Genomic DNA, 9,496 nt, shown 5'->3' on the forward strand with positions numbered 1-9,496 from the left:
CTCCATGCAAGTCATTTGATTAATGGGAGACGAAGGTGTCCTGAACATGCAGATGTCTCATTAACAGCCAGGGTGGCTGGATGGAGGCAGGAGGTCCCCAGGGCCAAAAAAAAATCCACACTGTTCTCAAAACATCGCAAGGAACACTGTGAGGTTTTGATGATGCCTGGGTAGCAATGGATGACCTTGCCAGTAAGTAATAAATACACTTGACATGTTGCACTCCATGTACATGTATGCAGTCATCACATGTGTTTTTGCAGCTTGTTCTGTGTTGCGGACATGCTTCTGGAGTATTCATTTACGGTATTCTCAGAAGATCCTCATGAGAGGGGTGACCTTAGAAAAGATGGACCTTTTTTGTACAATTGTTCTTTACCTTGGAGGGAAATGATGTCATCGAAAGTCTATCGCTTTGAATATTACTGCAATATATTGTCATATGGAGGTTGAGACTTCAGTTGTGGAAAAAAAAGACAGAAATTCCATTATCAAATGCAATGACCTTTGGGAAATAACTTGTTTATTTTTATAGACCTCAGTTAAAATAATTTTATATTAAATTTGTCATGAAAAGTTCAGAAATTTGGGTTATTTTGCGAGTGAATGCAGAAATCTGCATTTTGTGAAAGGTGGTAAATTGTCAGATATATGCACAACTAGAAACCTTTTGAATTATAGATGTCTTTGTTCAGTCAAGTGATGAACATAGTAAGTTGAAATTTTATCTGATACCTATTGGGAGGCTGTCAAAGGCAGGATTTATGCTTTTGATAAAACGTAACCGATGATTAGAGAGATAATCAATGAGGAAAGAGAAACTATTTCACAGCTTTGGTCCGTATTGTAATTGAACTTTTTGAAAATTAAGATCTTCTGAATATTTCTTAACATTTTTTTCAAAACAAAGTAATCAAAAACAGCTTTTATTCTTTGATAACCTTGCACAAACACCCTTGATAACTCTCTTGGGATTGACCAGCAAAGAGTTCTGCATTCAGAAAAATTGAATACATAGTAAATATTTTAAATGAAAGAATTACTCTAAAACTGTAAATATATCCGGCAGGTTACATCTGGGGAACTTTAAATTTTTAGTTTTAAATTTAGTCTAAGAAAACAGTGCACTAAATTATAACCAAAGAACATAGTCAACGACTAACAGTATTTCTAATGATTTTTGCTTTTTTTGTACTATTTCCCCTTAAAGCCCTGCAGTGACAGTCACACAGCAGGGCTTACTCAACACAGTTATGTCAGGCAGAAAGCACTACAAGGAAGGAAGAGTTTCTTTTAAGACGGAAGAAGAGAAGGGAAGCAGCGATTGCTTATTCTAAGGTCAACAGGTAGTTCACACCCAGTGGTTTTTCTTATCTGAACCAAGGGAGGACCCTTTGCTAGACAATGAGTCGGAAACATCTAAAGGGGTCGGATAAAAGCAACACAGCAAGGAAGGAGTTACAGAAGACAAACAAGTTGTTTTAACCATGTGACATTCATGTGTCAGAACAATGAGGAGGCAGCACAGATCGGAATATCTTAGACTTGCACTTTAACATAAAAGAGTGACTTAAATAGAATTTTTCCCTCACATAAAACATCAGGTAGTATCATCCCACAACTACACACTTCATCTGAAAAACTGAGTCACGGTAACAGGAGTGCATACATGCATGATTCTACCTGAAGAATATGTGGTGTAAATAGAATATAATTTTTATGACATTTGAGGCTATTTGTAATAAACACATTCAACCGTAAATCACACACAGCTATTTTCTTGTCAGAAGACACATCCTTTTTGTTTAGAGGCAAAATACACTGCAAACACATTTCCAAACGTAAGCATTTGTTTTGAATTAATAATTCATTCTAGTTTTGAAAAGTATTTTACTCAATTTTTGTATGAGGTCAGGACATAAAATGCAAAAATTGTTTCACGTATAAGTCTATGATGAGTTTTTTCTTTTTCTTTTAATTGTTCTATTTAATCAGAAATTGTGGAAGAAAGGTTTGAGGGCATAAGTATGCGTATGTGAACACTATCTGCATTGTGTACATGTTGACATGTGGACATCTTTGCAGCCAACAGGTGTGTTTATAACATTTGAGTGTGTGTGTGGACAGGCCCCGCCCCTTCTAGATTTGTATTACATCTTTACCTCACCGAACTGATAAACACCCAGCAAAATTGTTGCTTTATGCTGCTTCATGGTTTTACCCCCCCCCCCCCTTATAATCACCCTTCTACCCCCCCCCCCCCTCTCTAACATCCCTCTCTCTTCTTCCCTCCTTTCCTTTTCCGTCCGGTCCAACACCAAAGATTTGCAAATACGATTAAAATGAATAAAGTTTGGCCTCGATTACAAAAGGGGTTTATTCAGACATACCTCTGGTTTGTCAGAAAATTCATAACCCCTGTGGTTAAAGTAAAATATGTCCAACACAAGAGCTCTCATCTGTTTGCCCAGCTGTTAGACAGGACAAGTTTAAAAAACAAAAAAAAACATTGTGGCAGAAAGATGCAGAATCAAAATAGTATGTTAGTATATTTTTCACATTAAAATTACACTTAATAAGATTGATCATTTATAGATAGAACTACAATAAGCAACAAAATACCAATAATTGAAACTTTAACATATTTTTGCCATTTTCATTACCTGCTTAGTGCATTTAGTGTCAGTGACTCGCAGGTGAGGACAGAGGCGCAGACGCAGGGACTCGTAGTCAAATCGTAGGTTTTAATAACACTCACGATCGTAACAATAATCCAGAAAGATCCCGTGACAGGGACAGGATCAGAGCAGGCTAAATACCCTCCAGGTGATTCAGCAACAGGTGACACCAATAAGGTAAAGACGGAACAAACAAGCAGAGAAAAACCAACAAGAAGTGTCAAAACAAAACCCAACAACCGGCCTGGCCCAGAACCTGACATTTAGAGTTATCATTTTGACCAGAGCAGTGAGCTAGTGGCCAGCCGATTGTAGTTTGTACGTAGCAACTATGGGCTTTTTCAAATGGCATTTTTTCATCTGCTCAACAAATTAAAAAACGCAATATTAATCCTAATTTTCTTATAATGTCCTCCATCATGAGAAAATGCTACAAGAACATGTTAAAACTGGATAAAGTTGATATTTACCAACAAGAAATATGGCTGTTTGCTCAAGATTACCCAGCAAAAACATGAAAGCGTGATTAGGGCAACTTAAAATACAAACCAAGAAAACTTGAAATCAAGATCTTGTCAAAGTATTCATTTTCTAATTATATTAGAATGTAAGGGATTTTTTAATGATGGGATTGAGGTGTAAAAGCAGGCAGACCCATGAATCTGTTCTTTCTTAAGAGGCTCTGGGTTAAATGTGCTGTTAAAAACTATGAATTTAAAGAATCTCACCTTTCACTAACCGACTTTTTACTTATTAAAAACTTGAGAGATAGTAAAAGACTTTTATTTAAGTTTTTAAAAAAATGGATTCATGTCACTTATTACGATTTTTAAGTCATGTTCAGGTGTCCAGCAAAATGTGATAGACAAAATGTGGTCGACTGCAGACAAAAATTAGTCTTTTCCAAATTACATGAACATGCCAGACAGCTTTAAAAAAAATAAACAACTTTTATCCCAGCACATTGTTGATTGATCACATCAACTTCAACCTCAAAGCAACTTGGGGGGGGGGCTTGGGGAGCGTTGTTAGTGAAGAAGACCATGGGTTAGCCAGAATCTCTGCCTCAAAAGGCATTTGATTCTCCAGAGTTAAACTCCCCCCACACCCCTTACCCCTCCCCCCCCCACACTGTTGAATCTGACAACCAGTCTTTTGTGATCAACCAGAAAATCTGTTCAAGCATTAATTTTCACATCAACAATAGTAAAAATGGAAATATAAATAGATGTCTACTGTGTGAATGTAATTTTCACACTTCTTTGAAAATGGCTGCCATGTTAGCATCACTGAGTCATCTTTTTTATTAGCAAATCTCACTGTAAATCAATTTCTACACTAATAATTGATCAAACATTTGTTTCAAGTGGACAAATATAGTTAACCACGATCTATTCTAATCAGACAGGTCAAAGGTAGACTGGAAAATGCAGACTTCTAACAATTTTGCATGCTTCACAAAAATGAGGAAACTTATTTTAAATACTTTCTCGCTTTGAACATTGTTCACAGTTTTAGGCTAATAAATATTGCAAAATATTCAGTCAGAGTTAAATGTCTTTTTGATAGATCTGACTCACTTGTGAACATCTCAGATTAAAAAAACAACAACAAGAAAATCACATTTTGCTTCACTTGTAATCCTGAAATGATGACCAACAACAAATCAGCTGGAGATGCTTCAGTGCAGCTGCTTGTTTATGGGAAACAAAGATTCAAATTTTGATTATGAACAATAAAATAATCTCTTCAAAGAACGCAGCAAATGTGGAAGATGTGATCGAGAAAGTGTGCCACCAGTTCAAAGTGCAGGATGTTCTTTTGAATGAAGTGTTTCAGACTAATATCCTGAATCTTGGTTTGTTGTGAGCGGTCATGTTTTTACAAAAATCTAATTAAATTGCAACTCTCTTGGGATTGACCAGCAAGGCGGCAAAGGAAAAATAATTAGAAACCTTTTGTCCACAAAACAAGCATTTTTGACCAAAAAGAAGAAACAAAACCTTACAGCTGGAGAAACGTAATGCTGGAGGGGGAAGTCATTCAAATTTCCATTCATTTAATGATCTATTGACCTGCATCATTAAGATGACCTTCTAACAACTTTGACAAAACCCCTGAATGATGGCAGCTGAAGGAAGCTGCTGTTTACATCCTCTTCCAGCAGACTTCAGATTGGTGAAAGATAGTGAAACTCAGACATGCTGTGACTAATCAGACATGCTGTGACCATGTCAGAGACAAATGGGGCAGAGAAATGGTGCCATAGGCTGGATGAAAAACAGGTTTCACTTCCAGTGAGCCTTGTGTGTCATCCCTGCACAATAGCAGTAACCATTTGCAGCCACAATGAGTCCTACTTTTCATGGCTTTCCTGGAAAACGGCGGTATCATTGTTCATTTCCAAGCTGAAAAAATGTCTTTTATACAATATTAACATTAAATTTAGGACAAATACATTTTTGCTTGACAGTTAAACATCAAGTTTAGACTTTTTGAGATGTGTTGTCATAGAGGTGATTTCTTTTTAAAGACCCACTCTGATCATCTTTTGATCCATTTTAAAAGTGTTCTCAGTGGTCTTTAAAAAGGGTTATGCTGTTTGTGGCCAAAAAACAAAACAAAAAACTTGTCGTTTTGTAGGAAATGGTTTCTGCAGAGTGGCAGGGGTTCGTTAGAAATGTGCTTCTGAGTTGTGGGTTGGACTGTTGGTGAGAGCTCTCTGTTTACACAGTCTCCCGCTAGCTCACAGCCGCTAACACCCCCAGCTTAAAAGACAAGGCTATTTTGTTTGTGAATTTTATTTCCTCTAAAAATTGGTATGCGAGTGGAATAAAATTTAAGTAAAGTAACAAATAGTGAGTTACTTTAAAAAAAAGGTAATGATAAAAGTAATTTAATTACAATTTCATCAAACATCTAAAGGTAAAGTAATTAATTACTCTTTTAAAAGTAATTTACCCAACACTGCACCTGTCCAGAGTGCTGGAACAAGGCTGACTGCAGAAAAACAGAGTCAAATAAGTGAATACTTTCAGAACAAAACCTATTTCTAATCCATTATTTTAAACTTTTAAAACACAAATTACATCTAAATGTACAACAAAATTCCAATTTGGTTTTCCAAATGAAATACTCTTAATGCAGTTTGTGAATGATATTCACACTCACTTCTTGCAACAGGAGACCTTAAGCCTGCCTTGCTCTCACATCAAGGTCAAATCAGAATTCCTTCCCGACCTCTTCGGCTTCTCCCTATTTCAGCATTTATCCCTTCAAGCGGATAAATACGGAAAAGATAGTCTTCAAATCCAGATGTTACTACTATTGATGACGTCATCAATAGTCGTCGGTCGTCTACATTAGCGTGTAGTGGCCAGTGCTCGGAAAATACACAACATCAGTTTGATAACTTTAAAAAGTTATCCTAGAAGAAAAAAAAATCCATACTTACATTTAAATGTAAAATTCTGTGCTTGAGATTACACCCGTGTGAAGAAATGCATTTCTCCTATGCGCCACAGCGCAACGCAGATCCCGGCGGAGGGATGGCCAGCGCAAAGTTGCTATGGCTCCTCCTTTAAAAAAAAAAAAAACACTTTCGGACACCACTACAGCTCCAAATGCCCCTACAATCGGAGCAATAGGGTCTAGCCACAGGGCTAGGGAAGTAATTTTGGATTCGGACAAAAAGTTTACATTTTTTTCCGAGCATCCCCTAACCTCTCTGAACTAGTAAGTTATGGTTCGGTTTTTGTTACCATGTATGGCATAGCCAAAAGAAATTCAGACTTTCTATTAGAAAAAATATTTTTTAAAACTGTATAGGATCCATATTATTGAAACGGAGAATGAAAAAGAAGATCTAGAAATACATTTTAAATTTTGTCTAAACATAAACTGTCTATGAAATAATACGGTGCTTCTAGGACTTTTGCTCCACGCCATGGTTGTGCGTTGCAAGAATGCTTCAAACCTATCATGGTCAAAAGTTCATGGGATTCTGGCCGACTGTAATGACAATACTGGAGTAGGATCTTGTTCAGACAGACACCCGACCCACAACGCTCCACATGATCGGCAGTGGATGAAAAGAGGATGCCCAATGTCACCCTAAACCCTTCTGAATATCCTGCTCTTGAAAAATTTCTGAAACTTTAAACTTAATTATTTCCTGAGACATGTGTTTTGTTTTTTTTCAATGCAGTTCCAAAGATGAAACTGGAATGCTGTGAGAAATAACTCTGGTTCTGCACTTATGTTTCAGTTCATGTGGGATTTGGACAGTGTTGTTTTTTTTTAACTACTGTTCTGTGAGTCACAGGAAGATGGAAACTTATGAACGCTTAAACCATTTTTCAAGTCCAGTTAACTTTCTGATGGAATTTTCAGAAAGATAAAGCATAAAATGAAAAATGAGCGTTAAAAAAAAATTAAACAAAAAAGAACATTTTTGAAAACAAAAGGAACATTTAATTTCTTCAAATGGAATGTACTGTTGTGAATTTTTTTGGTCTGGATTTAAAGCTTACTCCATTTAACCTTTAAAAGACAACTGCATAGCAGCTGGTACACTTAAAAAAAATAATATTCAGATTAGGCAACATGGCCTCTCTGTGCAAAATCTTCAGATAAGGTTATACAGACTTGAGTAGTGTCAAATTTTCAATTTTAATGAATGGGCAGCATAGTGAAAAATAATTACACATACTTTTATGCACATTCATTTAACTATGTGGGACAGTATTTATTTGATTTGTTTATTTTAAGTAACTTCAGCAATAAAAACAAGGGAAAAAGATAATAAAAATATAGAAATAAACAAAAATGATGCTATTTGTTTAGAACGGTTGAAGAATTTACTTTTCCTTTTTCTCAGCTGGACTAGCTAGTTTTGAAGAGCAGATCTATATGTAATGCAAAGAGGGAGTAGTTGAGGCATGACAGTGATAGTTTATCTATATTGCACAATTCATACCCAAGTTCACAGTACTTCATATTACATAAGAAAAGAGATAAACACTTTAACCATTGACCTGAAAGCACCTGGCACTGCAAAATTCCACCAAATGTTCTATTGCAACCAAAAACTTTTTTTTGAATCCATAACATTCCATTTTTTTAGACCTATTTACTCTGGAGGGGTAAATATATTTTGTATTGTCCAGTTTAATTAAAATGTGTTTTATTGTCAGTATAACAGCCCAGACACAATTATTCTTAAAAAAAGAAAAAAATATTTTAAAGACAAAGTGGATCACAGAAAACGAGTTTTGTTTTTTTCACACTGATGCCTCCATAGCTTCTTATGAGTGAAATTTTATAGAAGTGACAAAAATTTTTCAGTTAACAGGGTTCTTTTAATAGATTTATCAGGGTATTTTTTTAAAGAGTTTTTCATTTTAAAAAGCAGCAGCATTCATAAAACAAAACAAGAAGAGAAAAAAAACTAAATTGAGCATAAACATTAAGATTTTACCTCTGTATCCTCTCAATATTACAGTTGAGGAGACACTTTCCTTTCGTCTGCCAACATCTGTCATACACGTTCACAATAAGAGTGCAGGTTTCTGATATTTCTCCATAAAAATCAACAAACACTTCCAAGAAGTATTTTATTGACAGAACACAGGGGTCAGAACTTTTCAAAACACAAAGGGAGGCTCAACAATTCAATTATAACTGTAGAAAAAAAAAGCTAATTCTTATGCAAATCTGCACAGAAGCCCCCAAAACAGCACGCATTAATACTTTTTCTATTCAAATCATGGATTTTAATTTTCCATCTGATTGAGTGTCAAGTCATGATGTTGAGGGACTTGTAACTAGTGACCCTAACATCCTTTGGGGATGAAGTGAAAAGTTACATTGCAGTTCATTTTGTGGTTCACAGAACTGTTCTAAATCAGTGAGACTCCTCAGCCAAGTCAATCGTCATCTGCAACTGAGAAAATGACTCTAATCAAAGTCAAAAACTTCTATTAAACACGTTTTCTTATCTTTTACCCCCCAGTGTTTTCATCGGTGGTGCTCTCCGTGTCATGTGACATTTTCTTGCCAGATGCCACACTGATTACGTACATCCTGAATTACTGAGGAGGGACTGGGACGTACTGTCAAGCGTGTGTAAAGGTTGGGACGTGCAGCCTAAAGTCTTCAGTGTCAAGAATATGGTGCTCTTTTAACCTGCTTGGATCGCCATGGCAACTTCTGCTGAACGTACAGTCTTTTCAAGAGGAGGCACTAAATTTCAAAAGCGCCTCCCTGTCATTGGCTCTTTTCAACAACATTATTCCCCTTGAGTGTTGTATTGTCAGCTGAGGGACTGTTTCATATGCAAACCTCCTGAGTGTATGCAATGCCGCTGACAAAAAGACTGATGTTGCCACGACAACCTTGCAACCTATTTGACACCATTGCTATTACATTGCTCTAATGGTCCTCAAATCAACTTGTAGCATAGAGTAAGCCTTTGTCTCTTATTTAAAATAAAATTAGTGACCTCAGTTTAAATATATGGAGATTGAATGAGAGGTGAAGGAAAGGAGGGTCAGTCCTGACGATCATGGTTCATTTCTGGAACCTTTACCAACTTTTTTTTTGGTAAGGTTTCCTGGCAGCTGTTGTTTTTGCAGTTGTTATGTGGCAAACAGATGTTCCTGCATCACGACATTACTCCCTCACTGGACATTCAGAGAGCCACAGACAGACAGACAGATCGCACTCTCTGGCTTTTTTTTTATGGAAGAGCGAACCAGAGAAACAAGATCAGGTGACAAATCCTCACATTTATGTAAATGGATTATAAAGGTCTCGAA

The sequence above is a fragment of the Oryzias latipes genome, chromosome 14 (assembly GCF_053564925.1).
Source record: "Oryzias latipes strain Hd-rR chromosome 14, Olatipes_Hd-rR_3.1".
Lineage (NCBI taxonomy): Eukaryota > Metazoa > Chordata > Actinopteri > Beloniformes > Adrianichthyidae > Oryzias > Oryzias latipes.